We start from the raw sequence: 27,394 nt of genomic DNA on the forward strand, positions 1-27,394 counted from the left end.
GTATATAGCATGGACTTCACACACTGTGGGCTGTGTGTGGGTACGAATAGGCACATGTATGTATATTCTTGCTGCTGCTGCTGCTGCTTAGTCACTTCAATTGTGTCCAACTCTGTGTGACCCTATGAACTGCAGCCTGCCAGGCTCCTCTGTCCATGGGATTCTCCAGGCAAGAATATTGGAGTGAGTTGCCAGGCCCTCCTCCAGGATATCTTCCTGATCCTGGGTCTTCTGCATTGTAGGCAGATGCTTTACCACTGACCCACCAGGGAAGCCCATATGTATGCTTACCCATAATATATTAAGAACAGAAAAAATGAGAAAAACTATAGAGAAAAGCATGATATAAGGCCTGACAAGGAAACCACCAAATACATATGAAATGAATAATTAATTTAAATCCACAAATAAGTGACATCAATTTTTAAAAATAAATAAATAAAAGAATTAGTGTCATAAAAAGAAACAGCAAGAATTTTGTCTGTTGTGATTTGTTTGTCTTTTCTTCTTTTTAACTTTTCCTTTAATCTCTAATCCAGACTCTACAATTGACATATTACCATTCATGCAAGGAAGGTGACACTAAAATTTGCAATCTAGAGGAAGAGGCATGAAGTACACAAGTGATAGGGAGTGGAATGTACGTTGTCTAAACACTAAGTCCATCAAAATTATCAAACTTTGAGTTGTCTGTTGTTACTTGTTTGGCAGTTGTGACTATATAATCATAACTATTACTATAATGCTTTTTAGCTTCAAGCTGTATAAATTCTGAAAGAAATGGGAATACCAGACCATCTGACCTGACTCTTAAGAAACCTATATGCAGGTCAGAAAGCAGCAGTTAGAACTGGACATGGAACAACAGGTTCCAAATAGGAAAAGGAGTACGTCAAGGAGTACGTCACCCTGCTTATTTAACTTCTGTGCAGAGTACATCATAAGAAACGCTGGGCTGGAAGAAGCACAGGCTGGAATCAAGATTTCCGGTAGAAATATCAATAACCTCAGATATGCAGATGACACCACCTTTATGGCAGGCAGAAAGTGAAGAGGAACTAAAAAGCCTCTTGATGAGAGTGAAAGAGAAGAGTGAAAAAGTTGACTTAAAGCTCAACATTCAGAAAACTAAGATCATGGCATCTGGTCCCATCACTTCATGGGCAATAGATGGGGAAACAGTGGGAACAGTGTCAGACTTTATTTTGGGGGACTCCAAACTGACTGCCGATGGTGATTGCAGCCATGAAATTAAAAGATGCTTACTCCTTGGAAGAAAAGTTATGACCAACCTAGATAGCATATTGAAAAGCAGAGACATTACTTTGCCAAGAAAAGTCCATCTAGTCGAGACTATGGTTTTTCCAGTGGTCATGTATGGATGTGAGTTGGACTGTGAAGAAAGCTGAGTGCTGAAGAATTGATGCTTTTGAGCTGTGGTGTTGGAGAAAACTCTTGAGAGTCCTTTGAACTGCAAGGAGATCCAACAAGTCCATCCTAAAGGAGATCAGCCCTGGGTGTTCTTTTGGAAGGAATGATACTGAAGCTTAAACTCCAGTACTTTGGCCACCTCATGTGAAGAGTTGACCCATTGGAAAAACTCTGATGCTGAGAGGGATTGTGGGCAGGAGGAAAAGGGGACAAAAGAGGATTAGATGGCTGGGTGGCATTGCTGACTCAATAGATGTGAGTTTTAGTGAACTCTGGGAGATGCTGATGGACAGGGATGCCTGGCGTGCTGCAATTCATGGGGTTGCAAAGAGTTGGACACACTGAGTGACTGAACTGAAATGAACTACGATTTAGGGCTTCCCTGGTGGCTCAGACAGTAAAACGTCTGCCTACAATGCAGGAGACCCAAGTTCAATCCCTGGGTCAGGTATATCCTCTGGAGAAAGAAATGGCAACCCACTCTAGTACTCTTGCCTGGAAAATCACACGGACGGAGGAGCCTGGTAGGCTACAGTCTATGAGGTCAAAAGGAGTTGGACACGACTGAATGATTTCACTTTGAATGCTTTTTAGGTGGCTCAGTGATAAAGAATCCACTTTCCAGTGCAGGAGATGTGAGTTTGATCCCTGGTTTGGGAAGATCCTCTGGAGAAGGAAATGGCAATGCACTCCAGTATTCTTGCTTGGGAAATCCCATGGACAAAGGAGGCTGGAAGTTTGCAGTCCATGGGGTCTCAAAAGAGTTGGACATGACTTAGCCATTAAACAACGACATTGCTATTATTACATATTATTCCATTAATCAGAATATTTCAGCATGTCTGAGGTCTGGTCCTTTAACAATTGTTCCAAATGATTCAATACAAGTAACCAAAGTGACTTGAAAAGTCACTTTCAAAATGATTTGAAAAACAATGATGTAAATCTCATCCAGAAAATAGATCTATAAGTCCTATGTGGTACTAAGGAAAACTATTTTCACAGAATTTGTTAGCTTCAAGCTGTATAAAATACATTCACTGATATGTAAATTGATTTGTTACAGGAGAGAACAATTTAGAAATCCTGAAGCTGAGTGGAGAGGGACTGCTTGAGGCAGACACATTAAAGAACACACAATGACAGAAAATTTTAAATATTGTAAACTTGTAGTTGAATGGAAATATTCAGCACAGGGACAAACTATTCTGTGTAAATTTGGAGCCCCTGAGTAATTTATTCAATACAGCTTTTTACAAGCATGCTTTGTTTTCAAAAATATGCTTTCCCATTTATTATATTTGCTAAAACTTTACTGGAAAGACAATACTTAGCAGTCTCGGCTTTCAAGGTGCTTATAAATTGAGAGGTAAGAAAGTCATCAACAGTTAATTTGAAAATCAAGCTGCTGATTAGCAGTACAAGACAACAGGAGAACAGATGTCATAAGTAGTAAGTGATTAATTGCCCCTTGAATTACATTGACAGTATTTGATAGAGGACTTCAAAGAAAGAAGTTATCTGATGACCATGAGTCATTCCAAGGTGAACCTATGCCAAGGGCCTCTTGGTTTTAAAAGTAGGCAGAAGTATGCAAGACAGGAAAAAAGACACAGATGTGTATAACGGACTTTTGGACTCAGAGGGAGAGGGAGAGGGTGGGATGATTTGGGAGAATGGCATTCTAACATATATACTATCATGTAAGAATTGAATCGCCAGTCTATGTCTGATGCAGGATACAACATGCTTGGGGCTGGTGCATGGGGATGACCCAGAGAGATGTTATGGGGAGGGGAGGTGGGAGGGGGGTTCATGTTTGGGAATGCATGTAAGAATTAAAGATTTTAAAATTTAAAAAATAAAAAAAATAAAAAAAATAAATAAAAATAAATAAAATAAAAGTAGGCAGAAGGAAACAGCACTGCAAAGCCCTCCAAAGGTGTCTGTAAGATTTAAAAAAAATAATAATAATAATTCCTACTATGTGATTGGTGGGGCTTCCCTGATGGCTCAGATAGTAAAGAATCTGTGTGCAATATGATTAGAACTATGCCATATGCTATATACATTAGTTTATACATGTATACATTTATATACATTTATTTAATCTTTAAAACCTGGGAATCATATACCAGCACCTAGTTTACAGATTAGACAAGCAAGATTAACAAAGTAAGTAACTAAGTAATCCAAAGTCATGTGACAACTGAGTACAAGATTTAAATCCTGACTGGTAACTCCAAATCTTGTTCCTGTCACATTACAAATCCGCCTGAAATGCAGGCACTGTAGGAGACAGGAGTTCAATCACTGGATACAGAGATCCCCTGGAAGAGGAAATGACAACCCACTCCAGCATTCTTGCCTGGGAAATTCATGGACAGAGGAGTCTGGTAGGCTACAGTCCATAGCATTGCAGAGTCAGACATGACTGAAATGACTTAGCATATCTGAACAGCAGGTGTAATTTCTTCGATTAATCAGAAGAAATAATAATATGGAAACAGGTGATTATGTCAGATCAACAAATTTTAACTATAATTCCAGTTGGAGTGCATTTTGATACCACCAGTTTTAGGAGTTTAGAAGTTTTGATTTTTCTCTCTGTGTCCTGTCCTCTGACAGAGTCAGTTTTCTTTTTGGCCACCGATTTAACTATTGTTGTAGTTACCTAAAGGTTCTATCTGGTTTTAACTGTGCTGAAATGCTTAAGATGTATTTTTGTGGCAAAAAATATTATTGCATTTCTTCACAACATTGTAAAACTACTTGAAATGAAATAGGGAGAGTTACTTAATAGCAACAACAGCAAAAGCTTGATTGAAGAAAGAAAAATGCATTTTTCATTTTTTTTAAGATTTTTTATCTGGACCACTTTTTAAAAGTCTTTATTGAATTTGCTACAATTTTGCTTCTGTTTTGTGTTGCTTTTTCTTTTTGGCCGTGAGGCACATGGAATTGAACCCACAACTCCATTCACTGGAAGGCAAAGTCTCAATCACTGGGCTACCAGGGAAGTCCCAAGAATGAATTTTTCTTATTTTCTTTTGTGATTTTATTTAACTTTTAGTGCTGTAAATTATATTTAGTTTTAACAAGCCAGTATTATCTAGTGTAAGAGAAACGAATGTTTTGGTACGCTAGGACTATAGATTCTGATCAAAAGTTTCAAACAATGTCCTCAAGTTTCATCCATGCCAAAGACATGAAGCTAAATGAAACAAGCAAGTCAGAGAAGCACAAATACTGCTTGATTCGATTATCTGGGGTATCTAAAATAGTCAAAATCATTAAAACAGAAAGCAGAATGGTCATTTCCCAGGGATGAGGGTGGTGAAAGAAACAGGGAGGTGGTTTTCAGTCATGCAAGATGAAAAGTTCCAGAGATCCATGGAACAACGTTGTCTGTATAGTTAACAATATGTTAATGCATGCAAAGTTAATGCATATATTGTCTTCCCCACTGCATGGTATTGTTGCAAGCACAGCAATAATGAAACAGGAAGTCAAACGGCCTGAGCACAGCATTTAGCTGTGTATTTGAAGGAATTATTTTGCTTTTCCCTCTAGTGGGAAATTGTGAAATCTTTGACTAAATAAATACCCAAATGGATTTCTGTTTATTGTCTTCTTGGGAGCTCAAATGCACAGTCTGTTTCTTCTTATCTTCAGATGCTTTTTTATGTGTTTGTTTAAAGTCATATACAATTTAATGAAAATAAAAATACCTAATTTCAGAACTATGGGGAAGTGTTGCCAGGATGTTTGGTTTAGAATAGTAAAAGCTACAGGCTCAGTATAAAGAGAAAGACTGATACTTGTTTTACTTTTCAAAATTTGCCCAATTCTCTTTCAAATCTCACATTAACTACAGAAACTATTAAAAAAATGTGGCTCACCACTCATGATTGATGGCGTTCTTATGTTTTTTGTTTTCAAGGGTAGTTGACTTACAATGTCACCTTAGTTTTGGGTGTACAGCAAATATATATATTTCAGATTCCTTGTCTTTATAGGTTATTATAAAATATTGAGTATAGGTCCCTGTGCTATACAGTAGGTCCTTGTTGTTTACTTATTTTATATATAGTAGTGTGTATATGCTAATCCCAAACTCCTAATTTAACTCTCCTCTCTTTACCCTTTGGTAACCGTAAGTTTGTTCTCTATGTCCATGAATTCATTTCCATTTTTGTAAATAAATTCATTTGCATAATTTTTTAGATTCCATATACAACTGATATCATATTTGTCTTTCTCTTTCTGACTTACTTCACATACTATAATAATCCCTAAGACCAAGTGTGTTGCTGTAAACAGCAGAGTTGTTATAGTTTTAAAAGGAGATAGTCTCAGAATGGGTCTGTAAACCCATTCTAGGTTTATCTCCCAGTTCTTAAGCATATAGTTGGATAAATGTAGCCAGTATCTCAGAGAAGGCAATGGCAACCCACTCCAGTACTCTAGCCTGGAAAATCCCATGGCCAGAGGAGCCCGGTAGGCTGCAGTCCATGAGGTCGCTAAGAGTCAGACACGACTGAGCAACTTCACTTTCACTTTTCACTTTCATGTATTGGAGAAGGAAATGGCAACCCACTCCAGTGTTCTTGCCTGGAGAATCCCAGGGATGGGGGAGCCTGGTGGGCTGCCCTCTATGGTGTTTCACAGAGTCAGACACGAATGAAGCGACTTAGCAGCAGCAGCAGCAACAGCCAGTATCTAGCTGAATCCTTATCTTGGCTCCAACTCATGAAGTGAAGCTACTTAAATTCATAAATACCACGCTTAAGCCTACAGAGCTCTGGCAACCTACAAAGGTATTCAATGAAAGTGAAATTACATTACTGGGACAATAGTGAAAAAATGATTGATGGCAATTTCCAAAGGCTATCTAAGGACCATCATATAGTTAGGAACTTCAGGAATCTATCTATAAAACAATTTCATAGTGCCATAAGATACCAAAAAGATTTCTAGGCCAATCTCCTGACTTTTAATTATAAGGAAATGAATGAAACTTTTAACAAAGACTGTACCCATTGATAGTTACTGATTTTATTTCCTGAGAAATGAGTTGGGGCAGGAACTGTTTTAGGAAATGTTATCACTAGCTCCATTTTTTAGACAAGCATACTAAACTCATCTCACAGATCTAATAAGCAGGGAGCTAAGTTTCAAACCCAGGTCTTCTTGACTATCTGCCTGCAATGCAGGAGACCTGGGTTTGATCCCTAGGTCAGGAAGATCCCTTGAAGAAGGGAATGACAACCCAGTTCAGTATTCTTGCCTAGAGAATTCCATGGACAGAGGAGCCTGGTGGGCTACAGTCCACAGGGTTACAGAGTTGGACAGGACTGAGTGACTAACACTTTCACTCTTTGACTCTAAAAATCTGTGCTTATTCCTTTACATTATACAGGTACAGTTTGGTATTATGAAGAAAAGTAGAAAATGTATTTTTTCCTCTTAGCCTGTATTCTTATGCTTGGGGAGTAGGCAAGCATGGCATTCTTCTTGTCTTCAGGCACAGGGGTATACGTTCACCCTCTTATGAGTGGATCAGTGTGGAATCTTTCAGTTGGATTTCTCCCAGTGTAAATGTGGGTGGGTGGGATGCTGTTGTTTCACCAGGATGTAGGTATGTGTGTTTTGTTGGTGGCATTGGGATGGTCAACAGGTTTCAGCAGAGATATGAGGGAGCAAAAAATAACTAGTATTCATTAAAACGATGATACCAACTCACATTTATTGAACATTTCATGTGTGCAAAAGGAGAGGAAATCACCTCCTCTCTATATGGTCTGCATTAGTCCTAGGTTACATGGCTTAGAAACTCTTAGAAGATAAGAGCCATAAGTAAATTTGTGACTCTAAAGGTATTTTAACAGTATTCAGAGAAAGTGATCGTTGAGTTAATTCAAAGTGAATATAAGAGGCATTCCACAAGATCAAAGCAAAGGATTCACATTTGTACTTATTTTTACTTAGCAAAGTTTCAGTAGTCTTGGATGAACGTTGATTAAATAATAGCAGAATAAAATGATAGCAATACATCTCTTTTCCTTATCTGTGCTCAAGAAAGAAGACTCATAGGAGACAATGTGTAAGAGCATGTGGCTTCTATTTGATTTAGCAATTTGCCCCTGGAATCAGTTGCTATGAAAAGTCAGCTATGATCATCTTTTCTCCTTCTTAGTATTGTTAAATGCTGAAAAAGCACCTCTGCCTCAGTTCTCAAGAACTAAGGTAAGCCCTTTTCCTTGTATGTCCTCTTTGAAGCCTATAAGCATTCTGCAAAAAGAAAAATAATATGAGCTTTGGGCTCAGAAATAAACTGTCATCTCAGTGGTTTAGCAAGAAAGTCAGCAGTTTGAGGAGAAAAAAATTCCCATGTGGCAGATTCATACGTGGCAAAGTCTTGCAGAATGAATGTAAATCATTTCTGGAATCATTCCACATGTTGATTTAAAAGGGACTTCACTTCACCTTTATTCTAATATAAAATATACTTTAGTGTATTTAGTGGGTAATTAGAATATGAAAGAAAATGACACTGAGAGAAACATCCAAAGATAAAATATTTCTCTTCCTGATAAAAAAATGTTTGGAGAAAAGCTCAAACTCATTACACAAGTGAATCTTGCTTTTAGGGGTGGGTGAAGGACCCATTGATGATGATCAGCCACTTCTAAAGGAGTTCACTTTTAGGAGGCTTTCTGATTTTCCATTGACCCACTTCCAGGATCTCTTTTCAATTATCAATCATGTAAGATAAGCATCTTAGCCTGGAACATGAGCAGGAGGTAGAGAATTTTCTTCTCTAGAAGATATTCAGGTTTTCAGTTCAAATGGTAATATCTGCTTTTAAAGGTTTTTTTCTTTTTTTAATTAAGGAAATTATATTCTTGGTGTATATTTGAATACAAAGATTAATTATATTTAACTTTGTGTTGTGATGGCTAATTTTATATGTCCATTTGACTGAGCCACAAGTGTCCGAGATTTGGTCAAACAGTACTCTGGATATTTCTATGAGGGCGTTTCTGGATGAGATAAGCATTTCAATCAGTGCAATAAGTAGAGGAGATTGCTCGCTCCACTGTGAGTCTCCTCCTAAACAACAAGACCTGAATAGAACCAAAAGCCTGAGTAAGAAAAATTCTTTTTGCTCAAATGTTTTCACTGGGAAATCAGTCATTGTCTGGCTTTGCCCTGAAATTGAAACACTGGATCCTCCCGAATTGGGTCTCCAACCTGCTGGCTTTCAGACTGAAGCAACACTATTAGCTCTCCTGGTTCTATAGCTTAGTGACTGCAATCTGTGAGACTTCTCAACGTCCATAATCATGTGAGTCAATTCCTTATTCCAAAGGAAGAAAAGTACACACACACACGCACATACATATGCTACTGGGTAATAATAGCGTGTTTATAGGATTATAGGGTACACATTTTTATATACATATGTTCAATGTAATTAACATTTACATTAAGGAATGTAATTATGTTATACATAAGTGTATCATAATATACTTTGACTTGTACTGATACTGAGAAACATGTTTTTCTCCCCCAAGAGCATCTTTTTTGACCTGCCCATGGTTTTCATGGGAGCACATAGAAAAACTACAATCCAGGTATTAAGTAAAGTGGAATCAGAGGTGAATATCTCCACCAGGACTTCCAGTTGCTTCATCAAAGTCCCCAGGACTGATGCACAGTACCTGCTTAGAACTGCCAAAAGGCTCTTTGGAAAAAAGTCTTATTTCCTCTCATCTTTCAAAGATTGATGCTGCAAATTCTACCAAGCAGAGATGGAAGAATCTGACCTTAGCAACTTTAAAGAGGAGTTCAGAAAACACAGACATACCTGGCTCACCAAGAAATAAAAAGTGAAAATATAAAGTTGTCATCTGCAAATTCAGTTAATTCAGGAACTAATCTGATTCCTGTGAAAGCCATCTAATTCACAGGAAACTAAGATTATCAGTTTAACAAAGTTCAGACAAAGGAAAAACCATTGAAAGTCTGCAAGAATGAAGACAGTTCTGTGTAAGTGATGTTTGAGGAATCTACCTTTGAAAGGACATATATAGAAGAACTATTTACCAAGAATTTGGTGCTTCTCTTAATTGGCAAGAAGCTAAATAGGTATAACGTGCTTCCAAAGAAAAAGACCAATTGTGCATGGGGTGGAAAAATAACTTACTTCTGAGAAATTAATATAATTGATAAAACAAGGCATGATGGATGAATAAGAGATGGAAGACTTCCTCCTTAGACTTAAGCTATAGAAGAAACATGAAGATGCTCTTCACATCCTGGGAAGGACTCATCTGGGGCTTCCCTGTGGTTCAGACAGTAAAGAATCTGCCTAGGGAAGATCCTGATTCAATCCCCTGGGTTGAAAAGATCTCCTGGAGAAAGGAATGGCAACCCACTCTAGTATTCTTGCCTGAAGAATTCCATGGATAGAGGAACTTGGCAAGCTAGAGTCCATGAGGTCGCAAAGAGTCAAACATGACTGAGCGACTAACCCACAGCAGTTAATGATGTTGAGCACCTTTTCCTGTGCTAGTTGACTGTTTTCATATCTTCTTCAATGTCTGATGCCTTCTAGCAGGCCAGGGCTTCTCTTCTTGGGTGTCATGAAAAAGAGACTTGTACCTGTCCAAGGTGCTACAGGTCAATGAGAAAGGCATGGAGGCCACGGCCGCTACTTCTGCCATATGTAAGAATCATCCCAGGTTGTGCGCAGACTACCCTTTCTTCTTGTTTGTCCAGCACAGCAAAACCAGTGATCTTCTTTACCATGGCTGATTTTCCTCCCTGTAAGAAAATAGTTAACCATAACCAAAATAGTTAATAGATAATGATAACCATTATCCTGTCTCCTACTGATTCACTTTTCCTCTGATACTTCACAATGTGTCTGCAACCCCAAATGACCTTTGGTGACAATTCAAAGATAAGGAACAAAAAAATCTAAATAATTAAATATAGCTGATTTTGTTTCTCTGGAGAGCCTCAATACATGTGTAGATTCACTTAAAAAATAAATGTGTTTAAATGTATACAGGTATTTATTTGCACACATTCATATATGCAATGCATTATGCATATCAAAATAAATATTTAAAACCGTATCATATATTATATATAGAGGACAGAGTGATAGAGAAAGAAAATGACATTAAATGGTAATGACTAAAAAGTCATCAGAATTTATGATAAAAGTAGAGAAGAAACAGAAACTTTTAAAATTCACCATTGTAGATTCCATTTTTAGTTTCACCTTTACTGGTAATTAAAATCCAGGTATGTTGTTGAGAGTTTGGGCAGGGTGGCTAAAAGTATCTCTTTTAATTCTATGTAGGACATTGAAAAGAATTCAAATGTTGGATGATGATAGCACCGGGAAACTGAACAGTGAGAAAATCTTAGGCAGTCAACAGCAGTCACCATTTTGCCTTGGTGGTAGAATTCACAGAAGGAACAAGCTAGACTTAAAAGAAATAAGAATGCAGGGCCTCCCCATCACCCACTGAGGTCAGAAGAAGGTTTTGGTTCTAGAGGCCTCCAAGGTAACCGAAAAGGTTTCCATGCTTTATAATGCTACCTGGGAAGAAGGCAGTCCTGAAGCCCAGAGTCAACGTTTGGCTATTTGGGAGAATATCTAAAAGTTGCATAATGTACTAGATTCCTGTGCTAAGTCACTTCAGTCATGTCTGACTCTTTGTGACTCCATGGACTGTAGCCTGCCAGGCTCCTCTATCCATAGGATTCTCCAGGCAAGAATACTGGTGTGAGTTGCCAATTTCCTAATCCAGGGGATCCAACCCAGGGATTGAACCCATATCTCATACATCTCCTGGATTGGCAGACGGGTTCTTTACCACTAGCACCACCTGGGAAGCCCTCCTGATGTGGCCAATTCAAGGTCATGATTTGACTCATAGTTATTATCTTTTCCATGGAGAAAACTTCTTTACTTCTACTTAGAACTGACCATTCATTTTATTTATTGTTGTTCAGTCATTGTGTCTGACTCTTTGAGACTCCATGAATGCAGCACATTGGGCTTCCCTGTCCCTCACCATCTCCTGGAGTTTGCTCAGACTCATGTCCATTGAGTCAGGGATGCCATCTAACCATCTCATTCCCTGTCATCCACTTCTCTTGCCCTCAATCTTTCCAGCATCAGGGTATTTTCCAGTGATTTGACTCTTTGGATCAGGGTGCCAAAGTATTGGAGTTTCAGCTTCAGCATCAATCTGCAATGAATATTCAGGGTTGATTTCCTTTAGAAAATCAAAGAATACTGGTTTGATGTCCTTGTTGTCCAAGGGACTCCCAAGAGTCTTCTCCAGCACCACAATTGGAAAGCATCAATTCTTTGGCGCTGAGCCTTCTTTATGGTCCAACTCTCACATCTGCACATGACTATTGGAAAAATCATAGCTTTGACTATATGGACCTTTGCTCGCAAAGTGATGGCTCTTTTTTAACACACTATTTTTATTTAAGATGTATTAAAAGTTTTATTTATTTTACTTTAGTTAAGATATGCATCTTAGAATTCACATATATGGATTTTTATGCTTTAACAGCATGTATGTACTCTTTTAGAAGAAGGCAATGGCAACCCACTCCAGTACTCTTGCCTGGAAAATCCCATGGATGGAGGCGCCTAGTAGACTGCAGTCCATGGGGTCACTAAGAGTCAGACACGACTGAGGGAATTCATTTTCACTTTTCATTTTCGTGCATTGTAGAAAGAAATGGCAACCCACTCCAGTATTCTTGCCTGGAGAATCCCAGGGACGGGGGAGGCTGGTGGGCTGCCGTCTATGGGGTCGCACAGAGTCTGACACAACTGAAGTGACTTAGCAGCAGCATGTACTCTGTTGCTGTTATATTACATGTCTCGTGACTCTGGCTCTGGAAATGTTTTATTTTTATTTTGCAGTTGTTTTCCTTACTCTTTCCAACACTTTACTGTAAATCACAAAGAACAAACATTATCATATATATGTGTGTGTGTATATATATATGTATGTATATAATCTTCTTTACCTTAGCTATATGCTTCTAAAATTTTATTCTACAAAGAATTACATGAATAGCTTAATGAAGCACATGTTGCTGGGCCCCACCTCAGAGCTTCTGATTCAGTAGATCTGGGAGATGCAGCTGTGAAACTGACGTTTCTGACTGTTGTCATCTTAGCAACAATGCATTGAACATGATTGTCCTATTATAACACCTGACAATTGGTAAGGTCAAAATTAAACTCCTAATAAATGCATGGAGAAATGATAATTTCAATATAACTTGTTTTTTGGCTCTAGGCTTAGAAAACAAGATCAGCTTTCATTTTTGAGTAGAGAACCTTAGAACATTATTTGAAGGAGATTGAATACAACAGGCCATGTTTTCTTCCCCTCCTATTCACATACAAATTGTATGTACACATGGGCATGACTGTGTGTGTATAGTGCTAACTTTTAAGGTGAAGATATAACCTTCTACCTTTTATATTTCTGCATGTGGCTTTTAAGAATAAATTCCTACATAACCAAAGGGATATCATCCCACTTCTAACATTTCAGTTAAATTCTGTTATCACCAAATATCAATTCCACATTCACATTTCCTCATTTACTCTGAAAGTGGATTTCAATGTCTTTATAAAAAATTCAGGATTCAACCAAGGATTATATATTGTATTTGATTATTGTCTCTAATCTCTAATTTTAGAACAGTCCCCATTCTTTTCAGTATATGATTCTTTTAAGGTTTCAAATAAAATCCCATTATACTGTATAATCAGTCATATTCTGTATTTGCCAGGTTATTTACTCATGATCTATTTTGCATTAAACATTTTTTGACAAGAGAACTCTGCAGAGTTTTCTTTTTGATGTAGAGTACACTTTTTGCATTGTGCCAGAAGACATATGACTTCAGATTCCCCCAAAATTGGTGATGGTAAATTTAATCAGTTGCTTAAGCTGATAGGCACCAGATATCTCCATTTTAAAAGTATACTGTGCCTTCACAGACTTCCCTGGTGGCTCAGATGTTAAAGAGTCTGCCTGCAATGCAGGAGACCCAGGTTCCATCACTGGGATGGGAAGATCCCCTGGATCAGGAAATGGCAACCCATTCCAATATTCTTGCCTGGAGAATCCCATGGATAGAAAAACCTGGCAGGCTACAGTCCATGGGGTCGCAAAGATTCAGAAACAACTGAGCGACTTCACATTCACACCTTCATAATTACAATTTGTAAGCAGTTTATGAGGTGATATTTTGAGATAATAATATTGTCTTGTGGCCTAAATACTTACAACAAATGATTTTACATGCATGATGATGCTTGCCTAAGTGTTACTTTAATCATTACAAAATGATAGCTTTCTTATTATGACATATTTTCCTTTCAGGTGTGCTCTCATTAGTCTTTGGGGACCTGCTTGCTTTCTGGCCAAAGTGCTTGAAGCTGGTACTATATTTTTCCTGCCCCATACTCAAAATAACCTACTTTTGTAATGGTTCAGGAACTTTCAGAAGGAAATGGTACTTAGAGCAAATAACTGTGTTAGATGAAAAAACTAACATTTCATTGGTTAGAGTTAGAAAAAAACATGTATTTATTTTTATACTTATAAATATTTGAGTTCATGTTGGCATTTCTAATTCAAATTTGCCACTGGAAGATTTTCCCTTTCTTCACTTTTTAATTTTCTCTTACAGAGGAAATCTTGGATCCTATGAATATTAATATATTTACCTACTTATTTCATATTACAATGTTCATAAAATAATTTCAGAATTACAATACCAGTATTACTTCTACAAATAAACCACCTAATTGAAGTTTAAGATTTCTCTATGTTTGTCCTTAGAGTATGTCCTTCTAAGGATATAAAATCATTTTGCCATTTTAAAAATTTAGTTGAGAGGAAGTTTTCACCTTTGAAATGTAGAGAGAGCAAGCAAAAGCATTGCTATCACCTTTATAATAAGGAAATCCTGGAAAAAATGCAAATCAATTTCTTTTCTAGAATCCATTAGAAAAACAAGGTTGAAAGGTATACAACTGTCATGAGATCTGGAGAGAGACAGGAACCTTCAGGGAGATACAGGACCTGAAGATTTGCTTGTTTGGGCAGATATTGCCAGACTATGCAAGTTTAAAATGAGATTAAGCTAGAAATTGTTAATAAATTGCTAAAGTCTAATCGATGGCTAGCAAAGAGATCTTGAACAAAGAGGAATTTGATCCTCTTGTAGGCTTTTCATCACGAGGAAAAGTGGTAGTATTTTGAGAAAGATTCTCTGATGATGATGGTTCAGAGGGGATATTGGCCCAGATCAATCTTGTCTCTTTTATCTATGAGCCAAAACCTTTACTTTGCAGAGGAAAGGGAAAATAAAAATGGTAGTTTTTGCTTAAGAAAGTAATGAGGAGGTTAGAATAAATTCCATCATACTGATTATAATTAGAAATCAGCATACACTCTAGGTAATTTTATCGTACATAGATAAAGGGAAATAAATATAATTGTGTCTACATGGGTTGTTATACATACAATTTATATGTTTTTTCTCTGTTGTGATGGTCTAGATACAGATAACATAGTGAGTCAGTTCAGTCACTCATTCGTGTTTGACTTTGCGACCCACAGACAGCAGCATTCCAAACGTCTCTGTCCATCACCAACACCCGGAGTACACCCAAACCCATGTCCATTGAATCGGTGATGCCATCAAACCATCTCATCCTCAGTCGTCCCCTTCTCCTCCTGCCCTCAATCTTTCCCAGCATCAGGGTCTTTCCAATGAGTCAGCTCTTCGCATTAGGTGGCCAAAGGATTGGAGTTTCAGCTTCAACATCAGTCCTTCCAATGAACACACAAGACTGATCTCCTTTAGGATGGACTAGTTGGATCTCCTTGCAGTCCAAGGGACTCTCAAGAGTCTTCTCCAACACCACAGTTCAAAAGCATCAATTCTTCTAACTCAGCTTTCTTTATAGTCCAATTCTCACATCCATACATGACCACTGGAAAAACCATAGCCTTGACTAGATGGAACTTGTTGGCAAAGTAATGTCTCTGCTTTTTAATATGCTGTCTAGGTTGATGATAACTTTCCTTCCAAGGAGTAAGCATCTTCCAATTTCATGGCTGCAATCACAATTTGCAGTGATTTTGGAGCCCAGAAAAATAAAGTCAGCTACTGTTCCCACTATTTCCCCACTTATTTGCCATGAAGTGATGAGATCAGATGCCATGATCTTCGTTTTCTGAATGTTGAGCGTTAATCCAACAATTTCACTCTCCTCTTTCACTTTCATCAAGAGGCTTTTTGGTTTTACTTCACTTTTTGCCATAAGGGAGTGTCATCTGCATATCTGAGGTTATTGATATTTCTCCCGGCAGTCTTGATTCCAGCTTGTGCTTCCTCTGGTTCAGCAATTCTCATGATGTACTCTGTATATAAGTTAAATAAGCAGGGAGACAATATACAGCCTTGACATATTCCTTTTCCTATTTGGAAACAGTCTGTTGTTCTGTGTCCAATTCTAACTGTTGCTTCCAGACCTGCATACAGGTTTCTCAAGAGGCAGGTCAGGTGGTCTGGTATTCCCATCTCTTTCAGAATTTTCCACAGTTTATTGTGATCCACACAGTCAAAGGCTTTGGCATAGTCAATAAAGCAGAAATAGATGCTTTTCTGGAATTCTCTTGCTTTTTGGATGATCCAGCAGATGTTGCTAATTTGATCTCTGGTTCCTCTGCCTTTTCTAAAACCAGCTTGAACATCTGGAAGTTCACAGTTCATGTATTGCTGAAGCCTGGCTTGGAGAATTTTAAGGATCATTTTTCTAGCATGTGAGATGAATGCAATTTTGCAGTCATTTGAGCATTCTTTGGCATTGCCTTTGTTTGGGATTGGAATGAAAACTGACCTTTTCCAATCCTGTGGCCACTGCTGAGTTTTCCAAATTTGTTGGCATATTGAGTGCAGCACTTTCACAGCATCATCTTTCAGGATTTGAAATAGCTCAACTGGAATTCCATCACCTCCACTAGCTTTGTTCATAGTGATGCTTTCTAAGGCGCACTTGATTTCCCATTCCAGGATGGCTCTAGGTGAATGATCACGCCGTCATGATTATCTGGGTCATGAAGATCTTTTTTGTACAGTTCTTTTGTGTATTCTTGCCACCTCTTAATATCTTCTCCTTCTGTTAGGTCCCTACCATTTCTGTCCTTTATTGAGCCCATCGTTGCACAAAATGTTCCCAGTATTCTTGCCTTGAGAACCCCATAAACAGTATGAAAAGGCAAAAAGATAGAGCACTGAAATTGAACTCCCCATATCACCATGTGCCAAATATGCTACTGGAGATCAATAGAGAAATAGCACCAGAAAGAATAAAGGGATCCAGCCAAAGCAAAAACAACACCCAGTTATGGGTGGGACTGGTTATAGAAGCAACGTTTGATGATGTAAAGAGCAATATTGCATAGGAACTGGAAAGTTAGGTCCATGAATCAAGGCAAATTGAAAGTGGTCAAACAGGACATGACAAGAGTGAACATCAGCATTCTAGGAATCAGCGAACTAAGATGAACTGGAATGGGTGACTCTAACTCAGATGACCATTATATCTACTACAGTGGACAGGAATCCCTTAGAAGAAATGGAGTGGTTCATAGTCAATAAAAGAATCTGAAATGCCGTACTTGGATTCAGTCTCAAAAATGACAGAATGATCTCTGTTCATTTCCAAGGCAAACCATTCAATATCGTGGTAATCCAAGTCTATGCCCCAACCAGTAACACTGAAGAAGCTGAAGCTGAATGATTCTATGAAGACCTACAAGACCTTTTAGAATTAACACCCCCCAAAATGCTCTTTTCATTGTAGGGGACTGGAATGCAAAAGTAGGAAGTCAAGAAACACCTGGAGTAACAGGCAAATTTGGCCTTGGAGTACAGAATGAAGCAGGGCAAAGGCTAATAGGGTTCTGCGAAGAGAAGGCACTGGTCATAGCAAACACCCTCTTCCAACAAGACAAGAGAAGACTCTATACATGGACATCACCAGATGGTCAACACCGAAATCAGATTGAGTATATTCTTTGCAGCCAAAGCTGGAGAAGCTCTATACAGTCAGCAAAAACAAGACCAGGAGCTGACTGTGGCTCAGATCATGAGCTCCTTATTGCCAAATTCAGACTGAAATTGAAAAAAAGTGGAGAAAACCACTAGACCATTTAGGTATGACCTAAATCAAATCCCTTATGACTTATACAGTGGAAGTGAGAAATAGATTTAAGGGACTAGATCTGATAGACAGAGTGCCAGATGAACTATGGACAGAGATTTCTTGACATTGTACAGGAAACAGGAATCAAGACCGTCCCCAAGAAAAAGAAATGCAAAAAAAGCAAAGTGGCTGTCTGAGGAGGCCTTACATATAGCTGTGAAAAAAAGGAAAGGGAAAAGCAAAAGAGATAAAGAAAGATATACCCATTTGAATGCAGAGTTACAAAGACTAGCAAGAGAGAAGAAAGCTTTCCTCAGGGATCAATGCATAGAAATAGAGGAAAACAATAGAATGGGAAAGACTAGAGATTTCCTTAAGAAAATTAGAGATACCAAGGGAACATTTCATGCAAAAATAACACAGTAGAGTGAACAAAACCTGGGACACAGATTTGGTTTCTAAACACTAAACACCATTCACCATACAGATAACACTATTTACCAAATAGAGTGAGGTAAGTCAAAAAGAGAAAAACAAATGCATTAACACTTATTTGTGGAACTAGAAAAATAGTATAAGTGATCTTCTTTACAGAAAACAAAAGGATGGACACCAAGGATAGAAGGGGAGCATGAAATGAATTGAGAGATTGGGATTGACATATACACATTATTGATAGTATATATAAAATAGATAACTAATGTAGCTAATGAGAACCTAGTGTATAGCACAGGGAACTCTACTCAACAGGAAGAAAATCTTAAAAAGTGAGCATATATGCATACATATAGTTGATTCACTTTTTTGTACAGTAGAAACTTATACAACATTGTAAAGCAACTATAGTGAAAGTGAAAGTCGCTCAGTCATGTCTGACTCTTTGCAACCCCATGGACTGCCCTTGGAATTCTCCAGGCCAGAATACTGGAATACTGGAGTGGGTAGCCTATCCCTTCTCCAGGGGATCTTCCCAACCCAGGGATTGAACCCAGGTCTCCAGCATTGCAGGCAGAATCTTTACCAGGTGAGCCACAAGCAACTATACTCCAAAAAAGTTTAATTTTTAAAAAAGGAACAGAACTCAACAAAATAGCTAATTCTAGCAATAAAGCAAGAAACATGAGTCAGACACACCTAGTTCTCGAATGTAAGGAAGGGGAAAAAAAAAAGAAGGCATGTGAAACAGCTTCCAATGGAACAATCTGAGTAGCAATATAAATCATGATAATTATATTGAATTACAATCAAAATAATAAAGCAAGTATCAGGGAGTTCATGCTGATGTAAATTAATAGTAGCATAAATAAATAAATGAATGGGGAGAGGGGACACATTGCCTACAGAAAAATTCCAGATTATGAATGGTAAATGAGTGAGGGATACAGAAAGTGATTACAGTTAATGCTGCAGGGGAAAAAAATGTACTGATGAATGCTGTAAAAAGTGTGGGAAACTTTATGATAAGAAAAAGACTATTTGAATAGAATCCAAATATCTCCTCAAATTATTTGTTAATTGATATACCAACTCATTGGACATGAGTTTGGGCAAATTCTGGGAGATGATGGACAGGAAAGTCTAGTGTTCTGCAGTCCATGGGGTCACAAAGAGCGGACAGTACTGGAAAACAACAATGTTGATTTTAACAGCTAATTAGTATGTCCACTTATTACTTGATAACCATCCTTCTGAAAGGTGAAATTTAACTCCCTCCCCTTGGATGTCAGCTGGATTGTATCTCACTTGTAAAAGAACAACTTCTAGCAAGAGAAATGACTTTTTTTTTTTTTTCAGTAGAAAAACTTAGCAAGTACCACTTTAGCCAATAGTCAATGTTAAGATCACCAGAATTAACTCATAGTGAGTTCATATACCCCTGTTTGACACAGTGTGGAGGACCCTTATCATTTATTCTTCCTCAAAATCTATAGCCTCAACTGAATCATGACAAAACCTTAGACAAACCTAAACTGGGGGATATTATAAAAAATAGATGGCCAGTACCTTTCAAAACTGACAAACTCATGAAAGACAAGGAAAAACCAAGAAATCATCCATGTGTTAACCTTGAAAATGGAATCGTAAAGACCAACTGCAATGGATATCATGGATTGAGATTTACAGAAAAAGGGCATAAAGAGAAAAACTGGTGAAATTTGAATAAAATTAATAGTATTTTGACAATGTTACCTTCACAGTCTTTGTAAATATACTAACATTACATGAGATAATGTTAGGGTAAGTGGGGCAAAATTAGTACTACTTTTGCAATTTCTTGGATTTCCCAGGTGGCTCAGATGGTAAAGAATCTGCCTGCAAGGAGTGAGATCCAGCGTCACAGTCAGTCTATGGGGTCAAAAGAGTCAGACACAACTGAGGGGCTAACACTTTCATTTTCTTTTCTTTTGCAGTTTCTCTGTAAACCAAAATGATTTCAAAATTAAATGTCTAAAAAAATAGCAAAAACTGTGGTGGGTTGTTGAGATCCTTTAGTGGACCAGAATCTAGTGGTCCAGAGTCGATGATAAGAAAGTAAAGGAGAGAGAAAGAGGCTGATATTCCTTGGTTTCTGCAGAAAACCAATGAAGTCCCTGACACGGGGCTTGCTCTGTCCATGAAGGCCTCAGGCACTTCTAGATGGGGTGAAGGCGTAGAGCGCCTTCTCGAGAGTATCTTAGAAGCCCAGGCAAGAAAGTGAACTCAGAAGGCCTCTGTGCTCCAGAGAATTAGCCTGAAAGAGAGAGAGAGAAAGAGAGAGAGAGAGAAAGAGAGAGAAGGGAAGAGAGAGAGAGAAGACACGGGGACCAAAGCTCTGATGGAGCAAAGATGTTTTATCCAACATTGTTTGAGTATTTAGCTATTTTCAGCAGAGATAAAATCAAAACTTACAAATTATTAAGGAAAGATGAGGTCATCCATATGAAAGAGAGAGGGTTGTAAATAATCACTTTTACCGTATGGTTCATAAGAAGGAAGAGAGTCGTAAATAGTTACTTACCACCATATGGAAAAACTAACGAAGGAAATACATACATTCCTAAGCCCCCGGGAATAGCTTGCTGCTCCAATTAATTCCTGAATATTCAGGAATTAATAAGGGACAGAGGATTCATGGCAGATCCAAAACAGCACACAGGAAGCCTCCTGTTAAATGCTTCCTGACAGTGGGTCATTTTTTTTTTTCTTTCTGTAGTTTTTAATATCTGGTTTATGTACCTAGGTCTCTTATTTTCCAATTTCATTTCCATTTTTGAGACTGTAAATAATTTATGTTCCCGAATTCAAAACTACAAAAAGCAACAGCACATAGTGTGTTTAGTTCTGTCTCTTTAACTCTGTTCTCATCTATCCCTTCAAGCTAATGATTTTTATTCATTTCTAGTTGATCCTTCAAATACTACATTTTCTTTTAATTGTATTTTGTTTTACTTTCTGGTGCCTTGATATTTAGAAAAATCTAATTTTATAGTTTTATATTTAATTAAAAATATTAACTATGCTGGAGTCCAGTTTTTATTAGTTAAGTTCAGTCACTCAGTTGTGTCTGACTCTTTGTGACCCTATGGACTGCAGCACACCAGGCCTCCCTGTCCATCACCAACTCTCAGAGCTTACTCAAACTCATGTCCATCAAGTCAGTGATGCCATCCAACCATCTGTCGTCCCCTTCTCCTCCCACCCTCAATCTTTCCCAGCATTGAGGTCTTTTCCAATGAGTCAGTTCTTTGCATAAGGTGGTCAAAGTACTGGAATTTCAGTTTCAACATCAGTCCTTCCAATGAATATTCAGGACTGATTTCCTTCAGGATTGACTGGTTTGATCTTCTTGCACTCCAAGTGATTCTGAAGAGTCTTCTCCAGCCCCACAGTTCAAAAGCATTAATTCTTCAGTGCTCAGCTTTCTTTATAGTCCAACTCTTACATCCATACATGACATTCTTCCAGTTTTTATATTGTTTTGTCTATTTATCGGCTGTGCCATGCAGCATTGTACTTGTACTCAGTCATATCGGACACCCTGCAATCCCACAGACTATAGCCCTTCAGGCTCCTCTGTCCATGGAATTTTCCAGGTAAGAACACTGGAGCGAGTTGCCATTTCCTACTCAAGAGGATCATCCCAAGGCAAGGATTGAACCCATGTCTCTTGTGTTGGTGGGCGGATTCTTTACCACTGTGCCAACTGGGAAGCCTCCTATCCCTTGGCATGAAGGATCTTGTTTCAAGGACAAGAGTGGAACTCATGACCTCAGCAGTAGAAGCATGGAGTCGGAACTGCTGAACCACCTGGGGAGTCCCCGTGGATAATTTTATACAACATTTTATAAAACAAAGTTTCCCTCGGCCTTTGATTGGAAAGGTCATCTTCATTAGATTTCTTAGGTCAGATTAACAAACAATAGTCTATAAATTGTTGCATGTTTAAAATTGTTTTTCTACAACTTGGATGATTTAAATTAGTTTGTCTGGAGATGACATGTATTCTTAATTAAGTTCATTTTTCATTTATCTTTTCTTTCCCCATTTTATTGTCCCTCCTACAGGCATATCACAACATGGCACAATGCAGAACAGCCAGTTTCTCCTTGAAAAATCATTGAACTAATTACCTTTATTTTATTTTTGTTGTACTGAATCATGTCCTGCGGGATGAATCTCTTATGTTGTTACATAAAAGCTTTTCATTATGCAAGAGTTATTATGGGTGACTAAGATGAGGGTGAGCATTGTACAGCCTGTCTATCATTCTGACTCTTGTATTTCAGTTTGTTTTTTTTTATCCTTCTTCCTCTTCATTTCCCTACATTCTTTTATTTTAAAAATATATATTCCTGGGACTTCCCTGGTGGTCCAGTGGCTAAGAATCCACACTCCCAATTTAGGGACCCCAGGTTCGGTCCTTGGGCAGGGAACTAAAATTCCACATTCAGCAACTAAAAAAGGTTCCATGTGCTGCAAATAAGACCTGGCACAGCCAAATAAATAAATAAAATGAAAATACATATGCAGTCCTTTTATTTCATCCTTACTGTTTCTTCCAAAACTTTTGGATTTAGAAATTTATCTCACCATGGTTCTTTTTGTTTATTTAAATGCCTAAAAGATATTTCTGTTTGATTAATAATTTGAGTTTTCCTATAAATACTTACTACAGAAATCAAGCAAAGGTACAATATCTCATTAATCAATCAAAGGATAACTTAATTTAAAAAATGCACAACATTGTAAATCAACTGTACTTCAATAGAAAATTTTTAAAGATAAGTGTTAAAAAAGAAAAAAAGGGTGGTGAAGCCATTCACATGTTTTCATTTGATGCCTATATATCCTTCTGAGACCCAACATAGACCATCTTGTACTTTGTTGGCACATATGAAAAACATTTGTTTAATTTCTTTAGTGCATATTTACACATCCAGACACTGAGAATTTTACTGTGATTTCTTATTATGTTTTAGATCCAGGGAATATGGCAGTGAACAAAGAGAACAGTTAATCTCATAAAGAAAAGCAACACACATCAAGAAGGGAACCAAGTGAAGTCAATACTGAAAGCAGAGCATTTGAGAGGCAAAAACTATGTATTAGGTTCCCCTGAAAACTCCTATTTTTATAAAAAAAGGAGCAGAGGAAAAAGCTCAAGAGTAAACTAGGGTCCTTCAGTAAGAACATTTGTAAGGAAAGTAGATAGCATGTATTACCACACCTCACATTGGGTGGGATTCATGAAGAATCTTCATATATACTGATTAGATAATAAAAAATATGTAACAACCTCTCTTTTCACACTGTCATATATATCAATTGGTAAATCAGTATACTTTATATGGGCACATTAAATCGATTATATATAACATGCTTTGTATAATATGCATTATTTATAAAATTATATGTTTATAATGCACATGCATGTAATATGTATGTATATAATTTATATCAATATGCATTATTATTTTGGAATAATAACAGCCTTGTAGAAAGTTGCAAATATAATACAGGGACATGTGCCATACCCTTCATCCAAGTTTCCCCAAGTGTTACATCTTGTATAATTAGAGTACAATATCAAATCCAAGGATTTGTCATTGTCTTTTTACTACATGCATAAGTTCATGTAATCACCACCACACTATATCAAGATTCAGAACCATTCCATCACCACAAATTTTTCCTCATTATCTTTTTTACTAAATTTTATTAGAGTACAGTTGATTTATTTCTTATTATTATTATTAATTTTATTTTAATTTAAATTTTATTCTTTTACTTTACAATACTGTATTGGTTTTGCCATACATTGACATGAATCCATCACAGGTGTACATGAATTCCCAACCCTGAACCTCCCTCCCACCACCCTCCCCATACCATCTCTCTGGGTCATCCCAGTGCACCCGCCCCAAGCATCCTGTATCCTGTATCGAACCTAGACTAGCGATTCGTTTCTTACATGATAGGATACATGTTACAATGCCATTTTCCCAAAGCATCCCACCCTCTCCCTCTCCCGCAGAGTCCAAAAGTCTGTTCTTTACATCTGTGACTCTTTTGCTGTCTCGCATATAGGGTTATCATTACCATCTTTCTAAATTCCATATATATGTGTTAGTATACTGTATTGGTGTTTTTCTTTCTGGCTTACTTCACTCTGTATAAAAGGCTCCAGTTTCATCCACCTCATTAGAACTGATTCAAATTTATTCTTTTTAACGGCTGAGTAATACTCCATTGTGTATACATACCACAGCTTTCTTATCCATTCATCTGCTGATGGACATCTAGGTTGCTTCCATGTCCTGGCTATTATAAACAGTGCTGCAATGAACACTGGGGTACACGTGTCTCTTTCAATTCTGGTTTCCTTGGTGTGTATTCCCAGCAGTGGGATTGCTGGGTCATAAGGCAATTCTATTTGTAGTTTTTTAAGGAATCTCCACACTGTTCTCCATAGAGGCTGTACTAGTTTGCATTCCCATCAACAGTGTAAGAGGGTTCCCTTTCTCCACACCCTTTCCAGCATTTATTCCTTGTAGACTTTTGGATCGCAGCCATTCTGACTGGTGTGAAGTGGTACCTCATTGTGGTTTTGATTTGCATTTCTCTGATAATGAGTGATGATGAGCATCGTTTCATGTGTTTGTTATCCATCTGTATGTCTTCTTTGGAGAAATGTCTATTTAGTTCTTTGGCCCATTTTTTGATTGGGTCGTTTATTTTTAATGCTATGTTAGTTTCAGGTGTACAGCAAAGTGAATCAGTTATATGTATATCTACTCTTTCCTAGATTCGTTTCTCATTTAGGCTATTACAGAGTATTGAATATAGTTCCCTGTGCTATACAGCAGGCCCTTATTAGTTATCCATTTTATATATAGCAGTATGTATATGTCAATCCCAATCTCCTAATTCATCCCGACTCCCTTTCCCCAGTTTGGTAACCATAGGATTGTTTTCTACATCTGTGACTCTCTCATGTTACCTTTTTATCCTTATATACACACCTCTCCCCCAACATTTCATAAATCTTGGCCATCACTAATTCCTTTGTCAGCTCTATAATATTTTTTTAGAGAATGCTATATAAATATACTTAAGTAGTGTGCGGCCATTTTGAGATTGACCTTTTTCACTCAACACAATGCCCTTGAGATCCTTTCAAGTTGGTAATTCAATCAATTTTATTTCTAAGTGAAATTCCAGAGTATCACAGATGTTTAGCCATTAATTTAAGAGTTGTTTCCAGTTTTGACCACTCCAAATAGGGCTTCTATGAACAACCATGTGTAGGTTTTTATGTGGACATAAGATTTCATTTTGCTGAGATAATTGCCCAGTGAGTCTGAGTGAATGTTGCTCAGTCATGTCCGACTCTTTGCGACCTCATGGACTGTAGCCTGCCAGGCACCACTGTCTATGGAATTCTCTTGACTGGAATACTGGAATGGGTAGCCATTCTCTTCTCCAGGGATCTTCCCAACCCAGAGATTGAACCAAGGTATCCCACGTTGCAGGCAGACTCTTTCCCATCTGAGCCACAAGGGAAGCCCAAATAATTGCTGGGTCATTTGTTAAGTGTAAGTTTAACCTATTTTTTAAGGGAAGGTCAAACTATTTTCCAGAATGGTAGTATTATTTCACATTCCCATCAGCAATGTATAAGAGATCCTGTTTCTCTGTATCCTTGCCAGCATTTGATATTTAGTCACTGTTGCTAATTTTAGCTGTTCTATGAAGTGTGTGGTGATATTCCATTGTGATATAAAATTACCATTCTCTTTGGCCACCTCATGCAAAGAGTTGACTCATTGGAAAAGACTCTGATGCTGGGAGGGATTGGGGGCAGGAAGAGAAGGGGACGACAGAGGATGAGATGGCTGGATGGCATCACTGACTCAGTGGACATGAGTCTGATGAACTCCGGGAGTTGGTGATGGACAGGGAGACCTGGTGTGCTGTGATTCATGGGGTCGCAAAGAGTCAGACCCAACTGAGCGACTGAACTGAACTGAATGGCTAGTGATGTTAAACATGTTTTCTTGTGTTTATTTACCATCTAAAAATTCTCTTCAATAAAATGTCCCTTCATGGCTTTTCCCATTTCCAGTTGGATTAGGTTTATAATTTTGATAAATTTAGATTCTATTTTTTAATTAATAGATTATGGTTTTGGTGTCATATCAATGAACTCCTCACCAAGTTCTAAACCTTAAATGGATTAAGTTTTTAATTTTGATAAAATCAAATGTCTATTTTTTCATTGATGGATTGTGGATTCTATGTCATGTCTAGGAACTCTTCAACAAGCCCCGAGTCCAGAATATTTCCCTGTGTTATCTTATCTCTTAACTTTTATACTTTTATAGTTTTACACTTAAATCTATCATTCATTCCACGCTTTTTGTATAAGTTTTGAAGTTTAAGCTGAAGTATAATTCTTTAGTATGAGTATACATTGCTCCAGCACAATTTGTTAAAGTGTTTTCACCTTTGTCAAAAATCAGTTGGTTGTAAATGTATGGAACTGTTTCTGAATTCTCTATTCTGCACAATAGATCTGTCTATCTATCCCGAGTCCCATCCTGACTACTGAAGCTATGTAATAAATCTTGAATAACTCTGTTAATCTACTTTACCAGAATATTGGCTATTATAGCTCCTTTGACTTTCCATAGAAATTTTAGAATAAACTGTAATTAACCTCCAATTAAAATAAATAAATTTATATTTAAAAAATTAAAAAAAAAACAAGTTTGCTCACATTTTGATAGGATAAACTTGTATAATAATTTTCAAAGAATTGACATCTGAACTTTGTTGAATCCCTTCAATCCATGGTATGTCTCACCATTTATTTAGGTTCTTTTTGAGGCGTAATGTATTTCATCTTTCAGATAGTATTTTGTTTCCTTCATTCATCTTTTATAGTTTTTAGTTTACCTGCATGTGTTTTGTTAGATTTAAACCTCTGGGTTTCTTTTTTTCTTTTTTTTTTTCTTTTGAGTTGTAAATGGTATTGCATTTTTATTTTTGGATTCTGCAAGTTTATTGCTAGTATATAGAAATGCAATTAATTTTAGGGTGTTGATTTTATATCTTGGGGTTTTGGTGGACTCAATTATCAATACTTGAGATTTCTTTCTTCAAAATACTTTCCTGATCACCGGGGTGCAA

At 37.5% G+C, this 27,394-nt stretch overlaps 1 pseudogene; it reads left to right on the plus strand.

Annotated features, from left to right (window-relative positions):
- Nucleotides 1-27,394, plus strand: part of LOC101121835 (immunoglobulin superfamily DCC subclass member 3-like) — a 96,985-nt pseudogene that overhangs the window by 16,873 nt on the left and 52,718 nt on the right.

The sequence above is a fragment of the Ovis aries genome, chromosome 2 (assembly GCF_016772045.2).
Source record: "Ovis aries strain OAR_USU_Benz2616 breed Rambouillet chromosome 2, ARS-UI_Ramb_v3.0, whole genome shotgun sequence".
Lineage (NCBI taxonomy): Eukaryota > Metazoa > Chordata > Mammalia > Artiodactyla > Bovidae > Ovis > Ovis aries.